Source organism: Stenella coeruleoalba, assembly GCF_951394435.1.
Source record: "Stenella coeruleoalba genome assembly, chromosome: 14".
In the NCBI taxonomy this organism is placed as follows: Eukaryota; Metazoa; Chordata; class Mammalia; order Artiodactyla; family Delphinidae; genus Stenella; species Stenella coeruleoalba.
The window spans coordinates 79,303,979-79,331,416 of record NC_137160.1 but is presented as its reverse complement, the minus strand read 5'-3'; the positions used below and the strand labels follow the sequence as shown (position 1 = coordinate 79,331,416).

The 27,438-nt window shown below is 43.5% G+C and overlaps 1 protein-coding gene across 10 annotated transcripts in view; it reads right to left on the bottom strand.

The window, feature by feature from the left end:
• The window catches only part of SUDS3 (SDS3 homolog, SIN3A corepressor complex component), a 597,049-nt gene that overhangs the window by 178,104 nt on the left and 391,507 nt on the right, over positions 1–27,438 (bottom strand). For 7 of the 10 annotated variants that reach the window (XM_079942612.1, XM_079942616.1, XM_079942617.1 and 4 more), the window contains 3 exons: positions 10,357–10,497; positions 9,004–10,027; positions 5,595–7,862 (listed from right to left, as the gene is read on the bottom strand). The gene's annotated coding sequence lies outside the window, so the exon portion shown is untranslated. Of the gene's footprint in view, positions 1–5,594; positions 7,863–9,003; positions 10,028–10,356; positions 10,498–27,438 lie in introns of those variants that run through there. The other 3 variants (XM_079942615.1, XM_079942614.1, XM_079942613.1) reach the window with 1 other exon arrangement.

The following is a 27,438-nucleotide window of genomic DNA, read 5'->3' as shown; positions in this document are numbered from 1 at the left end:
AGAGCTCTAATGTGCTTGACGGCTCTGCGTCAGAGCCAGTCAATGTACCACCCACAGGACAGAAACCACTGGGTCCACAACACTCACACACCCACTGTCTACTAAAGACAGCGAAAACTCGCAGAGCCAGAGACGCAGAGTATTTGCCGATACAATACCAATTTCACCAATGTTAACTGAGCACCCTGTATGGGTGAGTGCCTACTGCATGGGTAGGTGTGAAATCAATTCTTGTTCTATGAATGAATGGATGAATGGAAGTCTACGTATTATGAAATTGTTGAGGAATCTAAAATGCTTCCTCTTTTGGAAACCGAATTTTCAGAAAGCAATCAAATCTCAAGGGAATTAGCTAGAAGAGATGAATACATGGCAAAATCCCAGTGGTGTTATTCTAGCTGCTGCAAAGGTGACAAATGCACAAACCCAGGGGAGTGGACACTGGCTTGACTGCTAAAAGATGAAAATCCGCAAAGAGACTTAATTTCAAGAAGACAGTGTTTGACCGTCAGCCACAGGCACGAGTTGGATCCCACAGATGCGGTGAGGGCCTTCGCTTTAGTCGATGTGCTTCGGAAAACCTTGAGGCCATTCTCTCCAGTGGTGGCTGGGTTACTGTGGGGGCTGGAGGCCAAGGAGTTTTTAGTCTCGAGAAGGACAGACAGACAGATTCTAGGCTCTGTGTCCAAAGGTCCCGTCAGTCTTCTGCACTGCTGTAACCTCAGCAGCTAGCACAATGCCTGGCACAGAGCAGATGCTAAAATACAGTTGAATGGATGAATGAAGACATCTGCAAAGTATACTACCTATCTCTGTATTGATATAACATGTTATCTGCATTACTGTGAAAGTATTGATAATATATAGTATATATATATATATATATATATATCTAGTATATCTGCATTACTTTCAGGGTTCTAGAAGATAATGTTTATATATATAGTTTATAATACTGAGTCTATAATCTATAATAGAAGGTACCCTAATGAAGGAGAGATAAAATGGAGTAGCCAGCAGAAAGAGAAATGCCTTCAAACCCGGGGAAACGGGGAAAGGCATTATGGAAGAGGAGACATCTCATATGGGTCTTAGAGCAAAGGCAGAATCCAGGATGCCTGGGTGTTGCACAATCCAGGCTGAGGAAGTAGTAGGAAAAAAATTTCAGCAAAATACAAACATAGAGCAATGTTTCTCCAAGCATATCCTAAGGAACCATTTATACAAAACCACCCAGGAATGACCATCCCTAGCCTACTGGGTCAGAATCTCTGTCGATGAGTCTCATGAATCTGAATTCTAACAGACTCCCTAAGTCATTCTTATGAGCTACATTTTGGAAACCATTTCCAAAGAGTACCAAGCTCACTCTTTCATTTAATCCTCTCAGCTATCCAAGGAGGTAGGCATGATTATCCTCAATTTATGTCCAGGGATACTGAGGTTCAGGGAGGTGAAGTGAATTACCCAAGGTCACGCATCCTGTAGGTAAAAGAGCTGTGATTCAAACACAGAACATCAGACATCAAACCTCTAGGCTTACCTACCACTAGTCACTGCCTCTCTGAATGCAAGGCTACAGGGCAAGGTGTGTGAAGAGGAGCTATCAGAAGTGACTTTGAAAGAGTATGTTCTGATAACAATAGTAGTAGAGATCGATAAACACAATGATACTGCTTTGTATCTTTTAAAAGGAAGAAAGAACACACTGCCACTCTGGCTGCAGCGGACTTTATCAAGAGGCTCTGATTAATGAGCAAAGCCCTGGACGCCGCTCCCTAATAGATGCCTGTTGTATCACCGGGAGATCTCCAGCTCAGTGATACCTTGCTATAACATGCTTAGGCTGCAGTGTCGATTCTGCCCTGCATTTGATCAGGCTCATTTCTGTTTTTAAATAAAAAGGTCAATAAGTACATGCATCCAATAGAGTAACTCGTGCTCAGGAGATGAAGTTAAAGCAACTGTTGAATAATTCTCGGGGTTCAGCTCAGCATTGGATGTGAATGGTGTGGCTGGACATTTCATTTGTGGTCAGCTGGACATGGAAGGTTAAAAATCCAAGGTCATGGGTCCAAATGACCAAGGGAACCAATCTTCCTTATTGTTCAAAAGCCTCACTTGACTCTCAACCCTACCTGGCCACCCGAAAAGTCCATGGTGGGGAGACCACCTGAGAAGGTCTGGTGAATCAGAGGTCTCGCTTCCTCCAGTTCTCTGCTCAAATGTCAACTTCGAAGGACTCTCTGTCCACCCACGGGAATAGCATGGCCTTATACTTTCCTTTACTTTCTTTTGCTCCATGAGGTTAGAGACCTTTGTTCTCCTCCATTTCCCCAGCATCCAGGGCTCTGCCTGTTATATGGTAGACATTGCCTAAATATTTGTTGAGTTAAAGAACAATGTGGTGGCACGAAAGCATCCTCTTTTGGAACTTCCCTGGGGGTCCAGTGGTTAAGATTCTGTGCTTCCAGTGCAGGGGGTGTGGATTCGATCCCTGGTCAGGGAACTAGGATCCCACATGGATCCCACATGCCACACAGCGTGGCCAAAAAAACCCCCAAAAGACCCAAAAAGCAGGAAACAAAAAAAGCATCCTCTATTCTGAGAAGCAACTTCATTCTCAGTCCTGTCTTTGCTTGGTGATGTCATTTAAAAATAAAACTTTTTTTTCTAATTAGATCTTTCAGCAGCTTTCTTCTTATCATCCCTAGGATAACTTGCAAACGTTGTGATGTGGTTTATCAGATCCTCTGGTTCTGGCTGAGGTTTCTCCTCCAGGCCATCCCGTGCCTCTTTCTGTCCTGCATCTGGGTATCATACGTTCTTTCAACTGGACAGTAGTGCCCTGCTTTCCCCCGTTTCCAGGTCTTTCTATATGCACCCCCTCATCCTGAAACACCCTTTCTTCTTCCTCTTTCTTTACCTTGTTTGTTCCTAGGCATCCTTCCATTCTCAGATTAAACACTACTTCGGGGGCTGTCTTCCCTGAATTCTCAGGCTCAGCTAGCTCCTCTCTTATATTTCTCCGTGGCATCCTGCATTTCCACCTTCTGTCACATTTGAACACGTCTCTATAGACTCCACTTTGTGAACTCCACCGAGATGGGGATGCGTCTTCCTCCTGACTGCTGAATTCCTAGCAGTCAGCACAGTGTTGGAGAGAGTCAGTGCCCAATAAATATTGCCTTTATGAACAAATGCATGCATGCATGAAGAGCAGGGCCTGAGAGTTCTCTCCCACTGAAATTACCTCCAAACACAGGACACACACAGATCTTCATCCCCTGAGATGGTGTTCGAGGACACGTGGGTGATTTTGGGTCTCAGTGTTGACAGCAGAACCTCACTCACCCCCATTATTCTCCAGGTCCAGCCCCTCACTGAGCAAATTAAGTGATCTTCTTATCAGCAAAGACCCTGGCCCTCTCCTCGGGAGCTGAGGTCATTCTCCAGTCCACACCCTAGATGGCAAAAACATTAGGGAGCTGGATCTTTTGCAAACGTACTACTTAAGCCTCTAGCTAAGAAACAACACTTTTGTTTTTGGAGGTGAAAAATTTGCAACTAACTCAGCATCTAGAATGCTAGCAAAATTTGAAGCAATCTAGAGAATTGTGCTGAAACTGCAAAGCCGGGAGGCCAAGCAAAAAAGGCCATGCTAGCTTTATATTCATAGAGAAACCAGAGCCAGTCTGGAGACCACAGGGGAGGAAGACAGGGGCTGAGCAGGGAAGAAAAACACATGGAGACCTCTTATTGCTTTTGTTTAACTCTAATTACAGAAATCAAAAACAAATGCACATATCTCCCACAATTAACCATCCAGAGATGACAACTTTTAATATTTTGTTGCATGCCCTTTTGGTACTGAAAAAGATGGGCTGGAGGCTGCACTTATTATTTAATAACCAGCTTCCTTACTTAGCAATGCAACACAATCGTATTCCAATGGGAGGCAGATGGCATCAGTCAAAAACATGGACTTTGTAATCAGACAGACCTGCATTTTACTCTTGCTGAACCATATACTATTTAGTTCTGTTGGCAAGATGCTTAAGCCTTAATTTCCTCATCTATAAACTGGGGACAAAAGTGGAATTGATCTGTGTTGAGGACATTAAATGAAGTAAAACATGTAAGTTATTAACACAGAGCCTGTTGCATAATAGATGTTTGAGTAGCTATCATTATTACTGGTATAGTATAGCATCAGCAATTACTTTTCCCCAGCCATCATTTTTGGTGGACAAAAGTGTTATCGTAAATGGATTTGCTTAACCAATCCCTTATCGCTGGACATATATGTTGCTATCATTTCTCTTTTCTGTTAGATGGGACTTTAGGATGAATAGCCATGCCAAGAGTCCCCAGGAGAAAAGAGAGCACAGAAGAAAGGGTGGTTCCAGCAAATGTCCTGGTGCCAACAGGTGGAGAGCCAATGACACATGAGTCCCCAGGGGGGAAGGGAGGGGAGAGGAGGGACATGACACCTGAAATCACTCAAAGGAGGACAAACAACTGCTTTTCTTTCTTACACTAACTGACCAAACTGTTTCACTGGATCGGAGACAAGAGTGATGGAACAACCTACAGCCACCAGAGTGATATTTTAAAATCTAAATCAGACACACTTTCTTTCTTAAAACCCATTCCCTTTATCCTTGTAGGATTTGGCATCTGTCTCCCTCTCTGAATGCAGCCCCTATTACTATCTCCTTTGCTCACACCAGTCTGAACACGTTGGCCTCCTTGCTAGTCTTCCAACTTGGAATGCTCATTCCTGCCACAGGACCTTGATCTACCCTTTGCTTGGAATACTCTCCCTTAGATCTTTGTATAACACACTATGCATGATGCAGGCCTTTGTATCTGCTCTGAAAGATCTTCCCTGACCTATAATTACAAAGCTATAGTAATCAAAACAGTATGGTATCAGCATAAAAACAGACACATAGACAAATGGAACAGAATAAAGAGCCCAGAAATAAACCCACACAAATACTGTCAATTAATATTTGAAAAGGGAGCCAAGAACACTCAGTGGGGAAAGGATAGTGTCTTCAATAAATGGTGCTTGGAAAACTGGGTATTCGCATGCTAAAGAATGAAATTGGACCACTATCTTACACCAGTCACAAAAATTAACTTGAAATGGGTTAAAGACAAATTAAAAGAGTCGCAATCATAAAACTCCTAGGAGAAAGCACAGGAAAAAAGTCCTTTTGACATTGGCTATGACACTAAAAGCATGGCAACAAAAGCAAAAATCATTAAGTGGGACTACATCAAACTAAAAAGCTTCTACACAGCAAAAGTGACAACAAAATAAAAAGGCAACTTACAGAATGGGAGAAAATATTTGCAAACTATATATCTGTTAAGGAGTTAATATCCAAAATATATAAGGAACTCATAAACTCAAAGGCAAAATCATCATCATCATTCTATTTAAAAATGAACAGAGGATCTGAATACACATTTTTCCAAAGAAGACATACAAATAACCAATAAGTACATGAGAAGGTGTTCAATGTCACTAATCATCAGGGAAATGCAAATCAAAACAACAATGAGATATCACCTTACACCTGTTAGAATGGCTATTATCCAAAAAAAAAAAAAAAAAACGACAAGAGCTGGCAAAAGCTGGTGAAGATGTAGAGAAAAGGGAACCCTTGGGCACTGTTGATGGGCAAGTAAACTGGTACAACCACTATGGAAAACAGTATGGAGGTTCCTCAAAAAATTAAAAGTAGAACTACCATATGATCCAGTAATTCTACTCCTGGCTATACATCTGAAAGAAATGAAATCATTATTGTGAAGAGATACCTGCATCCCCATGTTCAGTGCAGCATTATTCACAATAGCCAAGACATGGAAACAACCTATGTGTCTGTCCATGGACGAATGGATAAAGAAAATGTAGCATATATACACATTGGAATATTATTCAGCCACAAGAAGAAGGAAATCCTACCATTTGTAACAACATGGATGGACCCTGAGGGCATTATGCTGAATGAAGCAAATGGGGAGATGTTGGTCAAAGGGCACAAACTTCTAGTTATAAGATGAATAAGTTCTTGGGGCATCTGATGTACAGCATGGTGACTACAGTTCACTGCACTGCAGACTTTAAAGCTGCTAAGCGAGTACATCTCAAATGCTCTCACCACCACCAAGACCACCGAAAAAATGATAATGACGTGAGATGAAGGATGTGTTCGCTAACCTTACTGTGGTGAGCATTGTGCAATATACAGGTGTGTCAAATCACCACACTGTACACCTTAAATTTACACAACGTTACAAGTCAATCATATTTCAATAAAGCTGGGAAGAAAACAAATATTCATCCACCTATCTGCTCATTTTTCAATGATTTTCTTGTTGTTTCACAGTTCATACATCTATCAACTGAATCCATCCAGCCTCATCCATCCATCTATTTACGGTTTAAACTAGTACTTATCAAGCTTATTTTGAAGGATGCTGAGGCAACAACAGAGAGATTAGAAGCATGAGACCATACCAGTACGAGCATTTTTAAACACCCCTCTGAAGCCAGCCCAATTATGCCTGGGGGCCCACCCCAAAATGTGCCCCTCTCCTCCCAACCCAATACCTTCTCCTTCCAGCCCAGGGACACAGGCCCCAAGACTCAGTATCCATCCCTCTAGCTCCCTGCAGCCTGGGACCTCCATCCCTCTCCCATCTTCTGCCAGTGTTTAGTTTGCAAACAGAGCTAATGCCTTCTGGGCCAGGGGAGTACACGTCACCCAGCCTGCAACACTAGTGAGATCTCTTCCTCTACCTTGTGCTGGGATGGCACTATTCCCCCAGGTGCCTAAAACGCCCAAAGCTTTGGCCATCTGTCCCTACCCCAAATCTAGCAGTTATTCCTGAACTCTCATTCTCTGCATGCCGCCAGGGTGGGGAGGCCAATGGGGCTCAGGAATGATGATGAAGATAATCGTGACAATGATGATGGTACTAGAACCGGTGTCCATGAAATTGGCTCCTGCCAATTAGCGAGAATAATATTCAAACTATTTATCAAGTGGGACAATCCAACCAGTCAGAGGACACGCTCCCTGCAAATAAGCATTGAGACCAGCACAGCTATCCCAATGCCCACCAGCTGACTATCTGCCTGCTTTGCATATCTGTCAATTACTGAAACCCCTCAATGGGCCAGGAGACACCATTATGAGCCAATTTCTCAGATGTGGAAACGGAGACTCAGAGAGAGAAAAATCACTCACAGAGAAGGTAAGCGGTCTGGAATTTGCTGAGTCCAGAGTAAGCTTGCTGAGCTCATTTTGTATGTTTGTATATTTATTTGTATTTATTATGAAAATATTTGCTTTATTTGGTAAACACCTTAGCTGTATTTTTCCCCATTTTTTTTTACTTCTGAAAAATTTCAAACCTATAGTAAAATTAAAAGAATAGTTTTCTGAACACCCATGTACGCTTCACCCAGATTCATCAAATTCTCTCTTGCCTTCTCTCCCTCAGAAGGCACACACACACCTTTTTTTTCTGTTCCATTTCTAATTAAGTTATAACCACCATGATGGTTCATCCCTAACTCCTGCATCAACTTTACACTGGTAAGCACTGCCCCACATACACTCCTGTTCACACAGCCCATTACGGGGCTCCTCTTCCTTCCCGGCCAGAAGCGATCTCACCTGTGCTTCTAGACGAGCTTCCCGCCGTCTGCCGCTCACCCGTGCCGCCTAATGCGAGGCTCCTCAGCCACAGCTCCGCTGAGTGGACCCCATCCTCTGACATGGGGACCAGGGAGGGTCTCTGACCCAGAGGGATCCCAGCCACGAGCTGGCAGAGGCCTGTGATTTGGATGGAATGAGTCAATCAGATTTCCCTTCTCAGCAACTTGAACTAAGTGGAGAAGATAGTATTTAGGGAGTAACAGGCACTAGAACTTAGAAGGTCACGTTGATTCAGGGGCTACTGTGAAGGTGGAAGCCACGAGGAAGCAAAAGAAAGACGGAACAGCTGCACAAAAGTAATGTAGAATAATATAATAACAACAATAGCAGCTGACATTTATTGAACAGATAGAATGTGCTAAGTACGGCACAGTCAGTAACCCATTTAATACTTGACATAGAACTACATACAGTATCATCTCCCCTGTTGAGACTGAGACACAGAGAAGTAAATTAACTCACCTGAAGTCACACAGCAAGCAACTGGAGGAGTCTGTCTGCAACCAGCATCCTGCTGGTTCCAGGTACTCTCCCTGCCCTTCCTGAGGTCCCCTGTTCTGCTTTCTCTAGATTCCCATGAGACGTGTCTGCATCTCACAGTAAAGCCTCAATTGCACTTGAGCTCGCTGGACTGGGTTTCTGTTGACTCCAACCAAAGGGACCCTGACTAAAGCCCCTGGCCTCACAGGTGACTTCGACATGCCTCTACCCTGAGACTGGATTTCCTTAAGAACACTTATGCCCACCACTCTGACTAGTTGCCTTGAAGTTTGCAGCGATAGGCCCACACATCTAGGGAGCTGAGGATGATGCGTGAAGATACATTATACATGACCTGTTATCAATAATTTAATATGCATAACCTGTCTTTGATGATTTCCTTATTGAGATGCCACCTTTGCTTTATTTTATGTAAAAGAAAATTTATCAGGACTCTCACACTTTCACTTGTGACCTTATACAACATAACCCATTTCCCCAGAGAAAACCCTAAGCTTCAGGGCTTGAATTTTTCCACCAGTGAAATTTTAAGGGAACTACTGCTTGCTCGATTAGGGAGAGACTTTTTTTTTAATCATATTCAGGTAACCAATTTTTTGAAAATTAGCATTCCTCAAAGTACAGTTAACACTAATGACAGCAAACATAATTGAATCTCTTTCCAATGATTTAGGAGGTACTTCTGAATGTCACTTCCCTTTATTTGAGACTGTAAAAAAAAAAAAAAAAACCCCGGATAAGAAAATTAAATCCCTACCTTTGCTTGCCGGAGCTTTCTGGGTGTTATATGGTTGCGAAACTAAGTCAAACGCAGATGTCACATCTGCTGTGTTGGGCTGTTTGTCAGAATCACCGGAGTCGCACTGAACAGTGTGAGAAGATACTCAGCTCCACTGCCTGGGGTCACTCTACTGATTCTACCGTAGATGCCTCCACCAAGCTGGTTACACGGCTAGATCAGCTCCTTTAGAAGTTGGACATTAGCTCTGAATTCCAAGGTGGTTGGGAAAAATCAGGGAGTTCTCATGTTTGGGAGATAAAAATTCCCACCTAGCAGAGCTGTTTTGAGGATGGGTGATTTATATGTCATGTTTATGATCGTGCTTAATAAGTGCTCAATAAATAGTAAGTGTTATTAAGGAAATAAATACTTGAGAGTTTGAGCAGAGCCAAAAATCTATGCTTCTGGCTACCTCCTAAATATTCTGACTAGGATTTGTTTTCACAGCAGATAGAAAATCAATTCCACTCCATTATATTCTCCTCTTTAGAGAACCACTCAGGTCCCTCTTAGCGGAGGAAGATCCAGAGGGAAGGAAAATGAATGCAGGAGGAAGCCACAGGTTCGAGGAAGCGTTGGTGTCGTGGAAATTCACAGGACCTGAAGGCAAAAGCGTGGGATTTGTGTCCCCATTCGTGTCTCCATGGCCAGCACTTTTGAAGCAGCCAGTTTCACAGCAGCCCATGTTGGACGTGGCTCAATATTACATAGTGTTTTGATGGAATCCACATCCGTTTCTTTTTTAACTTGCACCTCCTGGCTCATTTGTTTCTTCTTTCATCAGGCAAAGGTACATGAGGCACCTGCTGTGAGCCTGGAGCTGTTCTTGGTACTGAAGAAACACCAGGAAATGAATCGGACCTGGACCTGCCTTCACAAGAGGTTTCAAAGGAGAACTGCAGATGAGACAAGAGAGTGTGACGACCTTGTCCAGTCCTGGGAGTGGCGAGGAGGAGGTTCAAAGAAGACATCCCGGAGAAAGTGACCTTTAAGCTGAGACCTGAAGAACAAGAAGGAGTTAGCATCCAAGGCTTTCCTTGAAGAGCACCACAGAAAAAGTCTTTACCTTCCAAACATTTGAGGCCAGCTCTCTGACCTCATTTCCTATTACTGTCCTACTCTCTCAGTCTGATTGGACCACACTGGTCCACACCGAGGATTTCCCTTCTCCCAAAATAACATTCTCTTTCCCGCAGATGACATGATTCTAGGCCCTTTACCACCCTAACCGACCCACCATCCACAGCGCCATTGGTCAAAGCTTCTTAAAAGGTGGTGTCTCATTAGTTTCTACCCCTGGCCACAAGGCTATATGATGAAAACTTATACCTTGATGCCAACAAGAGGATTGGAGTCTCCTTGTGTGACAAAAGCTCCACATCAAGAATGCCTTTCTTACTTCTGTCCACACAAACTTGTATTCAAATGTTCATAGCAGCATCATTCATAATAGTTGAAAGGCGGAAAAACCTGACAAAGGGATAAATAAAAGGTGGTATATCTACACAGTCGAATATTACTTGGCCAGAAAAAGGAATGAAGTACTGACACATGCTACAATATGAATGAACCTCAAAAACATGCTAAGTGAAGGGAGACAATCACAGAAGACCACGTATTATGATTCCATTCAGACGGAAGTCCAGAATAGGGAATCTGTAGAGACAGAAAGTAGATCAGTGGCTGTGGGTGGGGTGAGGAGAGGGGTGATAGGTAAAGAGTAGATTTCTTTTTAAGGTGATAAAAATATTCTAAATTGACTGGTGACTGTTTCATATTTCTGTGAATACACTGAAAACAGTGGAATTGAACACTTTAAATGGGTGAACTGTATGGTGTATGAATTATATCTCAAAAAACCTGTTAAAATAAAACTTAAAAAAAATGTCTTTCTTCTCTTTGTTTGGAAATGTTTCTAGAACTCCAATGATGTGCTAACCAATGTGCCAGACACAGTGAAATTATTTTGTTGAAAAGAATAACCTTTTCAACAAATGGTGATAGGACGATTGGATAGCCACACACAAAAGAATGGAGTTGGAACTCTAACACATACAAAAATTAACTCAAAATGGATCAAGGACCTAATTAGAAGAGTTAAAGTATAAAACTCTTAGAAGGAACCAGAAGTATAGGGTTAGGCAACAGTTTCTTAAATATGAAAACTAAAACACAAGTAACAATAACAACAACAAAAAATAGATAAATGAGACTTTGTCAAAATTAAAAACTTTTGTGCGTCAAAAGTCATTATCAAGAAAGTGAAAAGACAACCCATAGAATGGTAGAAAATATTTGCAAATCGTATACCTGATAAGGGTCTGCCTAGTATCTAAATATATTAAAACATATGAAAAACTCTTACAACTCAACAACACCAGTAAAAACAAACAACCCCCCCCAAAAAAACCAATTTAAAAGTGACCAAAGGAATGGAATAGACATCTCCCCAAAGAAAATACACAAATGGCCAATAAATACATGAAACGATGCTCAACATCATTAGTAATTAGGGTAATGAAAATTGAAACCAGGAGACCACGTCATACCCAGTAGAATGGTTATAATTAAAAAAAAAGAAATTATCAAGTGTTGAAGAAGATGTGTGGAAAAACTGGAGCCCTTGTATATTACTGATGAAGACGTACAGTGGTACAGTATCGTAGAAAACGGTTTGGCTGTTCCTCAAAAAGTTAAACATAGAACTACCATAAGACCTGGCAATTTCATTCCTAGCTAAGAGAATTAAAAACATGTGTTCAAACAAATGTTTATACACAAATACCCACAGCAGCATTATTCATAATAGCCAAAAAGTAGAAACAACCCAAATGTCCATCAATGGATGAATGGATAAACAAACGTGGTATTTCTATACAATGGAATATTATTCAGTCATAAAAAAGAACAAAGTGCTGACTCATGCTACAACATGGATCGACCTCAAAAACATCATGCAAAAGGAAAGAAACCAGTCACGAAAGGCCACATATTGTATGCTTCTATGTATAGGAAATGTCCAGAAGAGGCAAATCCACAGAGACAGAAAGTAGATTAGTGGTTGCCAGAGGCCACGGAGAGAAGGGAATGGGAAATGACAGCTTAATGGGTATGCAGTTTCCTTTGGGGTGATAAGAATGTTCTGGAATTGGATACTGGTGATGCTTGCAAAACACTGTGATTATACTAAAAACCACTGGTTAAAAACCATTAACTTTTAATGGTTAAAAGGATGACTTTTGTGCTATGTGACTTTTATCTCAATTTTAAAAAGGGGAGGAGAAAGAACAGGAACGGGATGTGGTGAGAACAATCTACTGGGGGCATCACGCAAGGCCTGTGGAAAAAGGGTTTGTTTATTCTTCTCAAAGTCCATCTGCTGACTTTCAGGTGGTGTCTTGCCTGAGAATGGGGCTAAGAAATTTTTTTTCTGAACAATGGAAGAAAGTAATTTAGGAGTTAAAGAGATGGTAAAGTGAGAGTTGGGGAAATTCTGTATGACCTCTGAGGCTTTGATGACCCCAGTGTCCAAGGGAGGATGACCTAGGTGAGAACTTTTGGCCAGATGACTTTACGTTCTGCAACTGACCATCAGGACAGAATAGAGAAACAGCAAAGGGAAGGAGGAAATGGCACAGAGAATCCAGGAGGAGGAGGAGGAAGAGGACAGACAGAGAGAGAGGAAAACATTCTTTTCTTCCTTCCGTCTCCAAAGCCCGGTGATAGAGAATGGAAACGGGGAATGTAGATCAGAATGCAATCTTCCCTTACAAGCTGCGGTGAGGCCAGGGGCTGGGGCGGTAGCTTGCCCTGGGGAGCTGCTCACTCGGCAACAACTCATCGGCAGCCCTGCACAAAAGCGCCCTTATGAAAGGTCAAACGGAGCCAGCAGGGGAAGGGCTGATGGAAGCAATAAAGGGGCACAAGAGGGAGGAGGCCACGGGGGCAGCTGGTTCTGATTGAGAAGTTGTCCCAAGCAGGGCAGAGGCCAGTCATTCTGATACCCACCGGGGACCCCTGGGCTGGAAAACGCCGCCTTTGTCTTCATGGCCCAAGAACTTCCCTGGTCCCATGCAGAGATCAATGGCCAATCAATAAAACCCTGGCTTGTATAAGAAACAATTATCAGCAAGCCAGAAAAACCGGACTGGGAGCCCTCTGCTCCTGTCTACCTGCCAGTGGATGGGAAGGTTGCTAAACTCTCAGAGGTCAGGCAGCTAAAGAATGACCGAAGTTCCCAGGTGCCCAGGTCAGGACACTTCATCATCATTATTAGTTACTTCTACTATCTGTCAAACATTCTACACCGTTCATGGTCTCATTGGATCCTCTCAACAACATACACACAAGTGCTGTTACTAATCCCATTTTACAGTCAAGAACACTGAGGCTCAGAGAGGTTAAATCACCTGCCCAATAGCACTTACCTAGTGAAAGGCAGAGTCAGGGTGTGACCCCAATCTGACCTCAAAGCCTGTGCTCTTAATCACAATACTTATCTGTTTCTCATAATAACCAAATTATTATTGAGGGCCTACTATGTGCCGGGTCATGAATGCTTTGTTGGGATTTGGGTAATTCATTTCTTCTCTCAGGGCCTCAGTTTCCTCCTCTATCTCATGGAGAGTTGTCACTGATGTTCTCACCTAGGAGGGAGGTTCTGAGCATCAAGTGATAGTCGTTGGTACCCATTTGGATATCCAAGTCGTTATCCATTTGGAAAATGGAAACCCTGAGCGTCTAAGAGCTTGTCCCTCAGAGTCTTTCGCACTGGGAATGCTGTCCTACCTAGAAAGTAGCACAGTCCTGACGCAGACAGGCATCAGAGTCCCAAGCTGAGACTAGGATGGATTATTTGATTTGTCACTGAGCCCGGAGTAGAAAACAAAAAAAAAAAGTGAAGGTCACAGGGTGGGAAAAGAGGAATGAGAAATTGCAGTTGACCGTATGATAATCAAATGCAACATTAAATAACAGGTATGGCCCAAACCATCAGGCCTCTGACCCTTCCCTGTGAATAGACAACCAATAACCACTTGCTAGTCATGGTCTTGCCCCCCATAATGATGAGCTGCCATATTTTTAACGTGTATATCAGATTTAAAACATTTTTTAAAACATGAAGCATTATTTTTACTTTTAAAAAGCCATAGGTGGACCCTTTTATAGCCCTCACTTGGCTGGCTAGAAAGGGCTGCTTGGAAAGTTTGAGAAGCATCCACCTCAGCAAAGAACAGGGCTGCAGAAAAAAAAATTTTTTCTGAGCAATGCAGGAAAGTAATTTAGGAGTTAAAGAGATGGTGAAGTGAGAGTTGGGAAAAGTGTGTGTGTGTGTGTGTCCATAAGAGATCTCATGATAGAACATTAGAAAGCTCTAGATCTTTTATTTATTTTGGCTTTTAAATATACCTTTAATGCCATCTTATTTGTCTCCTCCTGACCCGATGGCATCTATGAGACTTGATCTTGCAAACAACGACTTTGCCAGGGATAACAGATGCTTGTGGTGCCCACGTCACAGCCTTTCAGCTCACCCTTGCCTGTGGCCCCAGCAGTCTGGGCACACTGACACCACTCAGCTTCAAGCTCCTCCCAGAATCCAGAACCTCCCTGCTTCGATGCCCTCTCTACCACCACAAGAACCCGCTCAGCCTCAAGTAGGTGAATTCTGAAAGTGTGGGGCAGTTAACACCCTCGGGGAAACCCTCATATGGGTGACTGGAGTCAGCGGATAAATAACTCAGCTGTCCTGCCTCCCATGCTTTAAATGGGGACTTCTGGGAGACAGTGTGTACACTTCTCAGATGCCCTGATGGACTTGAGCCCCACTGCCTACAGCAGGAGCTTGTAAATCATGAATTCTTTATTGGCTTTTCATCATTTCCTGATTTCACTCTCCCTGCTCCTTCACTTCTGCTTCCTGGGATTAGCTCCCAGATAAACTACTTGCCCCCAAGTACTTATATCAGGGTTCTTCTCTGGGGGAATCCAAGATAAGACCCCCAAGCATGCATCTCTCAGGAATAAAACTTCCCTCGTAGGTGTATCAGTTGGGGTTCAATCCAAGAAGCAGGCCCACTGGGAGATGTATATATATATTAAAGAATTCGTCCCAGGCATGTGGCCTTACTCAGTTGTGACTGATTAAACAGTCTCCATAAGGCCGTTGTTGTCTTTGCATCTGATGCTGGAGGTTGAAATCTGCAGGGCAGGCAGTCCCAAAGGACAGACAGATGAGAAGTGAGAGAGAGCAAGGACAAACCGCAATCTGTGAGCACAACCTAGGACCCACAGAACACAGACTCAAACCATGCTGGGTCTCACTGCCTCTGACCTTGTCAGAGTCAAAGAAGAAAGAGTCAGATTTGTAACTGGTACACACTTATGGTTTGTTACTGCCCAATATCCATCCTCATTTCTCCTAACAACACAACAGTTTCCCTTGTGGAATAACTCTCCTCAGGCCTCAGTCAATGGGAAGCCCAATTCAAGATTAGGAAACTGAGGCCCATAGACACGTGAAATAACTTGCCTCATGTCACACGGCATGGTGAAGCCTGGTTAAGACCCATGACTTCAAGGCTAGGGCAGTGAACTCTCTGTAAGTCCACCAGCAAACGATGGTGAGCTGACCCTACAGCGCTGGGCTGGGTCAGCTGTGGGATGAAATTCAGGCAGAAACTGGAATTTGTTTTCTCACCTTTGCTCTCCCTCTCCTGTTCAGTCAGGAGTAAATGCTTGAATAGCAAGAGCAGGAACAGGACTGAGCTCGTTAAATTGCTAATTCTCTCCCTCCTGCGCCATCCCCAACAAGGCCCCAAAGCCGGCAAAACCCGTTATCTACTTAATCTGATTTTATGCCACGCGGCAATTTATTTTTGAAACTTTTTTCTTGTTGGATAATGGCAACCCTTGAGAAAGCTCTATTGATTTTTTTGATGGCAGGTTTATCGGGCTGAGTCAGCCCAGCCTTCCACCACCTGGAGTCTCCATTTAGATCTTTATCTTGTCTCTTCATAGCTTGAAAGAGTAAGTTTAGTTAAGGCCACAGGGATGGGTCCTGAGAGTCACATTCACACTCACAATGAAACAAAATTAGAAACTGCTTTAGGTTCTAATGACCGCTGTATTCACGCGCTGAACTATACCCAGAGGGAAGAGCACGAACACGGAGGTGAAGTTGGTATTTCCCGAATCCTTGTAGTCTAACTGCAGCCATGTAACTTTCAGGGGGTTAAAGCAGACAGAAAACCTAAACTTGGCCCAGATGCTGACACCGTGCACCCATACTAAAGCGCTCGCCATCTCCAGATCTGTTCTTCATCCCCAAATGAAGGCAATATTTTCTACCTTCCTTATGACATCACAGACTTATCAATAAAATTGATCATCCTCAGTGGAAAAATACTGAGAATAGATGACCAGTATCCACACGGTCCCTGGTCTCATCCTTCAGACACTGAAGGGGGGGTCTTAAAATCTTGCTTTCTCCAAGAATCTTTCCATCGTTTTTCCTTCATTTATTCACTCAGAAAACATTCATTGAGCAGATACTAGAGATATGAATTATTTCCACCCACACTTACACTCTCTTCTTAGACATCCTGCCCATACCTCCTTACTGGACGACTTGTTTGCTCCATTTCACATCTCACATCCTCTTGGCCCACCTCTAGTCATTGCTGCAGCAAACCACCTGCTCGCAGGTATATTCTGATAGCACCTTGCTTTAGCTGAGCCACGTACCTCCTGCTTTCTGCTCTAAGGATTTGATCTAAGGGCCATTCTGGTACAAGTACAAAACTGGAAATAAGATGAAGATAACACCCTTTGGGGCAACCTTTGACCAACAGAGACAAGGAGCTGATGAATAAATTCCTCCCTCGCCCAGTCTCAGGAGGGCATCTCTGAGGTGCATTCCACATGGTTCACACGGGATCTCTGTTGAGCATGGGCCTCAGCTTCCCATACCAGCTCACTAACACACCTTTGGGCTGGCTTGCCATCCTTCTCTATTTGACTCTTCCAAGTTCCCCCTCTCCTATTCCCCAGCATCTCTTTCCAACCAAACCACCTGCATGCGAGCCCTTCTCATAAGCTCTGCTTTCAGGGGGGAATTTGAGCTAAGACCTCCATACTGCAAAGAGATACTTCCCATCTTTAGAGCAGCACGGCGCATGATCCCATTCCCCTGTCCCTAAAACCAGTTGATTGGCCCAAGAGTAAATGCCTGGCAGGAGTTAAAGCCAATCAAATTTTCTCTTCCCTGGGAATTTAGAATCAAGATGCTAATCTCTGTGTGATGTTCAAAGTGGAAAGCACTGTAAAGCCTGGGCTGGGGACATCCATGTGCCCACAGAGCAGAGGAAGCCAGTTTGCAAAGAGACAGAAAGAGATATCATGCAGTCTTAGAGAAACACAGGGGGAACTGCTGGGTCATTTTCTATTTTTTTTGGTTCAAGTTCCTTGCTAGCCCAACTCCCCTTCCCACCTTTGGGTTCTCTGAGACCCTGTTGTCCTTCCAATAAATTCATTTTTCTGCTTATACTAGCTTGAGGGGGACTCCATTATTTGCAATGAAACAGTTGCTAAATCCAAACATCCTCTTATGTGACAGGCACTGTGTTAAGCTCTGGATGAACAATAATGAACAAGACACAGCCCCGGCCTCCAAAGAGCTTAACATCAAACTGGTCAATAAAAAATGAGGTAGTGTCTCATAACAGTTCCTATGCTGCCAGGGCTAATTCTTTTCAACACAATCCTGTATATTATGCCAAATAACTAATTAATCCATTCATAATAATTGCAACCATTTCCTAATCCTTACCATGTGTAGAGCACTGTGCTTTATGTGTGTCAGGTCTTTCCAGGCTTTACTGAAATGGTTCATTTCTTTAGTGTTAGGAATATTGCAGTAAATAACATCATTTCAAGTTATGATAAGTGCTGTAAAGAAAATCAACCAGGTGATGTGACAGAGAGATAAGAGTCAGGGTGGAGCAAGTGGATGAAAACTATTTTAGATAATGAGAGGAGAGGGTCAGAGAGAGCTTCCCTAAAGAACGAACATTTTCACCGAGACTTACAGAATGAGAAGCAAGTAGATGTGCAACAAAACAAAAAAAACCCGAGGGAAGAATATTCTGGGTGAAGGGAAAGGAAAGTGCAAAGGCCCTGAGGCAGCAATGGAATGAAGGAATAAATGAATGACTAGATTCCACGTAAGACAACTCTTCCTGACCCTTGAATTACATCTGTCATTCTCAGCTCTCTAGGCGCACAGGGTTTTTTTTAAAATACCCATGTTTAGGCTACTCCCTGCCAAGATTTAGACTTGATCAATCTGGGGTAGAACTAAATTATCTTTTTTTTTTAAAGCTCCCCAGCAACTGTGATTCACAGAAAGGGTGGAAAATGACTAGACTGGATGGACATTGGTGCAGTATAATTTACATAAAAAGGAAGCAAACATGATGGGGAAATGTGATGATTGGTTATCTCTCAAATCTTGGATCAATTCCTTGGTTCCTATGGCAATTGTCTGTATCCAGGCAACAGTCTCCCAAATGTGGGTTTCTGGAGACTGGGTGAAGGGATGTGATACATCCCAACCAGGAAGTGCTTCACTATAAGAAACTTTGTCAGACCCTCCCCTAGGCTGGGTTAGGCCTCACCTCTCTTCTCCTCAGCCCCCATACTTAGCCCCACAAAGCACTTATCACATGATGTGATATATGCCTGTATATTTGCTCATCCAGTAGAATTCCACAAAGGCAGGAACTGTGTCCTCTTCCCCAAGGCATCTTACATGTCTTTCAGGTCTCAGATTAGATACGACTTCCTCCAGGAAGCCATCCTTGACTTCACCCCAGGAAAGTTTAGGTACCTCTGCTGGGGGTCCCTTTATCATAGAACTTATTGCCCTATATTCTAACTGTATTTACACATATCTCCCTCAGTAGTCTGGGAACTCTTTGAGTCTGAGACCATATTTATTAATTCATTCCACTAATATCTATTGATCACCTTCTATGTGATGCATATTGTTCCAGACACTGGAGATACAGCATGGAGAAAAATGGACCTGCTCTCATAAGGCTCATGTCACTGTGGTGGGAGGACAGACAATAAACTCACCAGGCACACAGTATGTCAGACAGTGGTAAGTGCTCTCAGTGTGATGGGAAGACATGGAAAGCCACTGGGTGGCTTTAAAGAGAGGAGTGAAATGACCTCACTTTCCTTTTAAAAGCATCACTGTGAATTCTTTGTTAAGAGAGTGTGAGAAACCAAGGGCAGGTGCCGGAAGGGCATGGCATGGGGCTCTTTCAATTAACCAGGTGAGAGATGAAATGGTAGCAACAGAGATGGTAAGGAGTGGTCAGATTCTGGGTATGTTTTTAACAGCTTAATTGACGTAGAACTGGCATACAATAAACTGTACATACTTAAAATACAACTTGATAAGCTTTGATATATGTTACACTTGTGAAACCATCACCACAATCAAGGTAATGAACACATCCGCCACCACCCCAAAGTCTCCTCGCGCCCTTGGTCCTCCCTCCTGCCTCCTCCTACCCCCAACCATTGATCTGCTTTCCAACACTATGGATTAGTATGAATTTTCTGGAATTTTATATAAATAGCATCATATAGTACTCTTTTGCATCTGGCTCCTTTCACTCAGTATAATTATTTTGAAATCCACTCAAGTTGTTGCACATACCAATAGTTTGCTCTTTTTCATTCTTGAGTATGATGCCATTGCATGGAGGTACCACAATTTGTTTATCCATTTACCTGTTGATGGACATTTGGGTTATTTTCAAGATTGTGGGTATATTTTGAAGGTAAAGCTGAAAGAATTTGCTGGTGGAGAGGCTGTAACATATTACAGAAAGGGCAGAGTCACGAATGACCCCCAGCTTCTTCACTTCAACTGGGAAGATGGACTTTCCAATTGCTGAGATGGGAAACACTGCAGGGTTAGAGTAGAAGACCTCTAACGCCCAATGTACTGCCTAGCATATAGTAGGAGTTCAATAATGTTGGCTGAAGAAAGGATGAGGACAGGAAGAACAAAAGGAAATAGTGTAAACTCAGTCTGGGGTGCTGGTAATTCAACTCCTAAATTTCAAGCCAAGCTATACCTATTCTCTCCTTTTCCACATCCCCCATCTCGCTCCTGAGGCCCAGGCAGTCATAATCATAAAGAGACTCCTTGGGCACAAAGGAGGTGGAAGCCAGGTTCAATTAGAGCAGGGCCCCTTGTTCTCAAATGGCCTCGGGTCCAGGAAGCATTGTTTCCTCCCCAGCATGGGGCTGAATGCACAACTGTCCTCTTTGGTTTCTGAACAATAACTTCCAAATTACTCTCCACCTGGCAGATCCACTTGAGATCTATGGGTCACAAAGAAGCGTCCTCCCTCTCCCCCATTTACTCTGTACTTCCCAAATGCTCCGGCTTGAAACGTGTCTAAATGAGTTGAGCCCCAGCGTGAACTGTTATTAAAATCCACACACACCAACGTTTTCTATGGCAAAAAGATATAAAAGACAATCCACGAAACAATAGATACAAATAGCCAATAAACATAAAGGAGGGAGGATGCCTAGCTTCACTATACTCAAAGAAATGGAAATTCCTACAATCTAGAGAAAACATCTTATTCCTATTAAATTGGCATGATTAAAACAAATGCAAATAAGCTAGCGTTGGCAAGAGTGTGAGGACACAGACAGGAGTGTACTTTGCTGGTGGAAGTGCAAACTGGTACAACCATTCCGGAGGAAGCTTAAAAAATGGCCAGAGTCTTTGATCCAAAAATTCTATGTTTAGGAATTTGTCCCGAGCAAATTGTTACGGACGTCTGTAAAGATATTCATCACATCATTATCTAGAACAGGAAATGTCACCAACCACCTTAACGTGTAAAGAAATTATGACACTGCCCATCAACAGAATAGATAAATGCACTGTGTATATTCATACAATGAATTTTACAGCAATGAAACGGAACAGAATAGTATACATGCAACAACATAGTTGGAGCTTTCAAACATAATATTAAGTGAAAGAAGGAAAAAAGAGAATACATAGAGTATGATTCCATCATATAAAGTTCAAAAGTAGACAAACAAACTATATTGTTTAGGGATACAAACACAAACGGTAAGACTGTAAGGAAAAACAAAGTGATTTCAATAAAAGACAACACTCTAGGGAGGAGGCAGGGGGTTAACTCTAGGGAGGAGGCAGGGGGTACACACAGGGAGTTCCTGGAGTTTGGCAAGGTTTTATTTCTTGCCCTGCGTGGTAGTTATGTGGGTCCTCAAACTGCTATCATCCTTTCTGCTGTATTTTCCTACCCCTGGTCATTTCAACGCTAAGCAAGATCAGGGAATGAGCTTCTTTCTTTCAAAGCTTATGATGGAACCATACACAGAGCAAGGTTTGACCACTTGTATCTAAAAATTCTAACAAGCTTGGCATGAATAATCTGTCCTTAAGATTTCTTCCGTTAGACCTTTAGAAGATCTAAATTCTAAATATCAAATTCTACTTTGAGAGGATTGTTCTGGAAGATAACAGGGCCACCTCATCTCTGAATTTGCTAAAATTTGGCATCACTAAGAAAGAGAGAGAGAGAGGGAGAATAGGTGATATTACTCACTAAAGTCCTTCTTTTTAAACAAGTTAGTTAAATAAAAATGTGGCTGAGTTTGGGGCAGTGGTGGAGGAGACAAAGACATCCCAGATAACCAGGAGGTCACAGGCTGAGCCACAACACACAGAGCTCTGCTAAGTGCTAAGCACTCTCCTTGACACTGGGGCCGAACAAGAGATAGCATCTGGCCTTAAGAAACTCATAGAGCAAGGGAAGGTGGCAGAATAGCAGTGCAATAGTCCATTTGGGGGATGAGAGAAAAGTTTGAGGCCATAGAAGAAAAAAGGAAATGAGGGCATGTGTTTCTTTTCTGAGCCACTATTTCTATTCTAGCCCAATTTAGCAGGATTTAGAAACCAACGGGTACCCGGAATGAAAGAACTGCTTCCTTCTTCCTGGCAGGCCTAAGTTCAAGCACATCTTGATGCATCAAAAGCCTTCTGCTAGGAGGTAACGAGACTGCCAGTCCACAGGAAAATTGGGCTCTCTCTTGTCAAGAGGACATGGTATCTCAAGCACTCTTCATGTTAAGTATATTCTGCATCTAATTCAGAAGCTAAAGTGTCAATTTGTGATGATCATTAATTAAAACAAGAGCAGCAGCAACAACAGTGAGGAGGAGGACTGTGAAATTTACTGAGACGCAAAAGTGTCAGGTGCTTAATTTGCATTATTTCATTTTCTCACGTAACATAACAGGTAGTATTTTTATTTTATTTTATTTTATTTTTGCGGTACATGGGCCTCTCACTGCTGTGGCCTCTCCCGTTGCGGAGCACAGGCTCTGGACACGCAGGCTCAGTGGCCATGGCTCACGGGCCCAGCCGCTCCGCGGCATGTGGGATCTTCCCGGACCGGGGCACGAACCCGTGTCCCCTGCATCGGCAGGCAGACTCTCAACCACTGCACCACCAGGGAAGCCCGAACAGGTAGTATTTTTAGATATTATTAATGTTCCCATTCTACGAATGAGGAAATGGAGGGAGAGAGAAGTGAAGCCACTTGATCAAGGTCACACAGCTGGTTGGTGGCAAAGGCTGTGTAAAACCAGGTCCTCCTGACTCAATCACCACGCTAAGTACCACGTGAACACTGCCATGGCACCGGCCCGTCCTCCATGACGGGAGGGAACCTTAGCTATTGTGCCAGAAGCACTGGTCTGTGAGTCATGGGATCTCCAGGCTAAGGAGATAATACAGCGGGGCAGAACTGGAGTGATGTTGAATGGCTTTGGTAACTTATTCTCTGGCAACAAATGTGCGGCTCAGAGGGATGGTCAAGCATCTTGAGGCCCTAGAGACAGCTGACTGCATTCCTGATGTAATGGTGGTTTAGCAATCTCCATCCTCTCTATCATGTTGTCCAGGGTCCTGTGCATTGGAATTGCTGGCTGGTAAGGGAGTGGGAGAGAAGTTCTCGGGCTACATCAAGTCCCTGGAGGAGGTATTAGATGAGGTGTCCCAATAAGATCTTTGAATAATTCTCACCAGCACCAGGAGGAACGAGGGAGACAGCAGATTCCATACCACTGGTTATTTCCTTCACCTCTTGTGTCAAAGTGATGGGGCTTCTGCTGTCTTCCATCAAATCACCTCTCAGCATGCTTTGGAGTCAGGATACAACGCTTGGGACTCGTGGCTCATTCTTATGCCTCCGAGAGTGGGGAGGTCATTGCCAGTGACTAAGCCTTGGAGAGGCAGATAAGACTAAGGAGAAAGATCAGTAGAATAAGGAGACTTGGGATGACTGGGAGGGAAAAGAGGAAAGTCATACAAAGAGTCCAAGACTGGTTCCAATAATGACCACCATTTGCTAAGCACTTACTAGATGCCAGACCCTGTGCTTAACACTTTACCTATATTATCTCATTAAAATCTCACAAGAAACCTAAGAAGTAGGCATGAGCTCCATTTTACAGATGAAGAAATTGAGGCTTAGAGAGGTAAGATGAAGTCCCCAGGGCACACAATCACTAAGTTGTGGGTTTGGGATCCAAACCCCAATCTATCTGTTTCCAATGGTCCATGCTCTTAGCATTACAAGATACTGCTTCTCAACCCAGAACAATTAGTTCTGAAATGAATTCTGTAGCTCAAAGACAAAATTTAAGAAATTAAATAGATGAGGAGAGAAAAGAAAAAAGGAGAAATCATCAGAGTGCATTGTGTGTAGTGAAATATGAAACAAATATGAATGTTTTGTTGCCCACTGTATGTGTGCACATGCACATCACCAGGCTGTGGCGTAAAATGCATCTCTTACCATTGATTATGGTAGAAAAAGTTCGGAGAAGCACTGCTTTAAGGTTGTCAGTGTCCTCATTCATTGTCTCAACAAAGTTTCAAATAGGTACACTGTGCTGTCCAAGGTACTGAAAACACAAATATCAACCCAGGAGCCCCGCCCCAAGGCATCGAAGCCCAACAGGGGAGCAGACTCTGTGCAAATAATGCCACGTGCAAAGAGATTTGATGGAGAAGCCCAGAAAGCTGAAGGAAGAGCACGGGGAGAACAGGGAACGCTTTGCAGAGAAAGGTCTCCATGAGGTGAGTTCCGAAGTTGTCGAAGCACATAGGTAATGAGGTTCCTGGGAGAGAAAACTGCTCTCATTCATATGAAAAAGGGAAATGCTGGGCAGACTAGGCACCCATCCCCATTCTTGCTTCATGATCATGATATTGGATGTTTACTGAGTACTGACTATGAGCCAACACACTTGATCCCATTTAGAATCATGTACATAGCAAACGTACAAGGCAGGTCCAGGATTTTCTCCTCCAATTTACAGATGAGGAAACTGGGCCTAGAGAGTGATCTGCCCAGGGTAGCACAGCAGAAGAAGACAGGGCCAGGATTAATACCTGAGCAGGTAACTTCAGTGTGTGTGCTCTTAATCACTACCATATCACCCTCTCTAACCAAATCATTAAAGAGTCTGGAGAGAGGGGAGAAAAAGCAAGAGTGAGAAATGAGGCAGAGGCCAAGTGATCTTGAGATCGTCACTCTATATACACAATCCCGACAAGTCTGTGAGGTAGGGACAATTATCCTCCCATTTTATAGATAAGGACAGTGAGGCTCAGAGTGGTGTGGTGATGTCCTTCTCAGTAGCCACACCCACATAAGCTCCAGTTCTGAGTCCCCACTGCTCAGGCTCTCAACTCCCTGCTCCAGAATCTGGAAAATCCCTTTCCTCCCAGGCCTTTGTGAGGAAGCCTTCACTGCTGGCCCATCTGAGGAGGCGTCTCGTCTCTGCCTGGGAAATGTGGAAGCCGCGCACCAGTGGCCCCAAGCCCCAGAGTAGGCGAGGCCACTAATTAGATGAGTCTGTTCTGGTGTCTGCCCAGATGCCAGCAGACAGACAGAGATGAGACGGGAATCCCAAATCACTCTGTATTAGGGCATCGGAGTCTGGTGCCCAAGTAAGATGACATTTCTGAAAAATGGCAGTGGGGCCCAGCTCTGGGCAGAGAGAACGGGGGAAGGGCTGCAAGGAAGGAGAGCTGGCGGGCCTGGGTGATGAGTTGATCCTTTGTGCCCTGAAGGCAAAAGAGAGATAAGCATTCATTGACCTGGTTTTAAGTCCTAGGGAGGACTGGCATGAAGAGGTAGCTTTGTAAAGAGGGAAGAGCCCAGAGTTTAGGCAAGGGAGACAGGGTTGAAGTCTTCCTTCTCCTCATAGCAGCTACCAGTATCCTCCTCTATGAAATGGATGTAAAGACTGCCACGTCTAACACTGACAGAGCACACACCATGTGCTGCTCTCCACTATTAACTAGGTTAACCCTGAAAACAGTCCCATGAGATAGATGTGTCCACCATCATCCCCATTTTACAGATGAGGAACCTGAGACTTAGTGGCAACTCAGGTCATAAGTACAAGAGACAGGGCTTGAACCCCAATATATGCCCTTAGCTATTATTTTATGCTGCCATAAGGAAAAATAAATCAGTGTAGCAGCTGCTGCCTACTGAGCACGTGTCATACCCACCTGCTCTCATTTGGTTTTCTTGGTATTGGTCTCAGCAGCCCTATTTTACGGATGGGGCAACTCTAGGGCCTGGCAATCTGTAGAGATGTATGCAGGGTCCCACAGAAGCTGACTTCCAAGCCCACATACACAGCCACCACACTCATGGTTCCCCTGCCTGGATAATCATAAAAATCACCTGGGAGAGGGCTAAACATTTGGACTTCCAAATTCCATTCTTAGAGCTGGTTTGGAGTAGGTCCTAGGAATGTGTATGTTTGAAATACACCCAAGGTGATTCTCATTATCAGTGACTTGCCAAAAGTGACATATTAGAATTACATGAAATAATGAGGGAATGCATTAGTAAACTTCAAAATGCTATAAAAATGCGATAAAGTATGCTTTTAACAGTAATATATTTCATCATTATTAATAATAACAAACCACTGTAAATGTTGCTGGAAGCATCAGTGAGCATGTGCTAAGTTCTAATGAGCATAAAAGCTGAGAAACCAGAAGATGCGGTGACTGACCTCAAGGAGCTAGCAGTCCAATAACTGAGATAAAGGATGTTTTGGTGTTTTTCCAAGAGTGAGTTGCTAAGGAACATGTCAAGAAAGAATGAGATAATTCATGCTACTGTCGGCATATGAAGCCAGAGGACGTTCAATTACCAATGTACAGAGCAGAAGGATGTCAACGTGTGTCTGAATTCCTTGAATTCACTCTGTCAGAGGGTGAGAATAAAAGGTTGAAAATGTTGTAGACGGCCCGGAGGAGTGGCATCTTAGACTATAAGCTTAGCATCTGGGCATGCAGGTGGGAGACTGTGTCAGAAATGGGACGGAACTGGCAAAAGAACATGAATGGATTTGCCAGTTGTCTGACAGTGTGTAGCAATCACCCAGGTGTCATCAAGATAGAAAAGAAAGACAAACATCCCAAGCAGTTTAGCATTATTAACTCATATTGAATTGCATCCACTTGGCTGGTGTTCTGCTTACATGTTGACGGGAACTACGACTTGCGTTCTTAGGAACGTGCTTTCCTCTCTCTGCTTGCGCTGTACAACTTATAATAATGTCTGGCTCTAAGGCTGGCCAATCAGGTGTTCACAGTACCCTGGTCTTATTGATTGACTAAATGATGGTGTTATGGCCCAATCAGAACCAAAGAGATTCTATTCTTTGACTTTTGGGGAAATGCTGGTAAGGGAGAATAACTCCCCTCTTTATTGAAGGGCTTGCTGGAAGGACAGGATATAAGCCTGGAGCTGCTGGTGGCCTTCCTGTCATCACTGGGGACAGCCTACCTGAGAGCAGAGCCAACACGGAGGAACTAAGAGCTGAGATGGGGGAGAGGAAAGAGTGAGAGAGAGAGACTGTGGAAGATGTCATTTGAACCTATGGATCCAGCTGGAACTACCAAAGTCTCCATTGTGTGTGTGTGTGTATAAATAAATAAATAGCTAGATAGGTAGGTAGGTAGGTAGACAGATAGATAGATAGATAAATAAAATTTTGTGCCTAATTCTCTTTGAGTTGGGTTTCTGGGCCTTGCCACTCAAAGTCCCAACTTTTACAGATGCATTCTCCCTCCCTCCTCAAACTCTCACTGCCCAGGCTCAGTAAGATTTGGGAATAAATGAGATGCAGGTGGATCATGCAGTGATGGGAATGGGAAAAGAAAGGAGAGTATGCAGTGATGTAATTGTAGCAGGCGTATTTCAAGCTAAACTTTTGCAAAGACTTTTTCAACAAGAA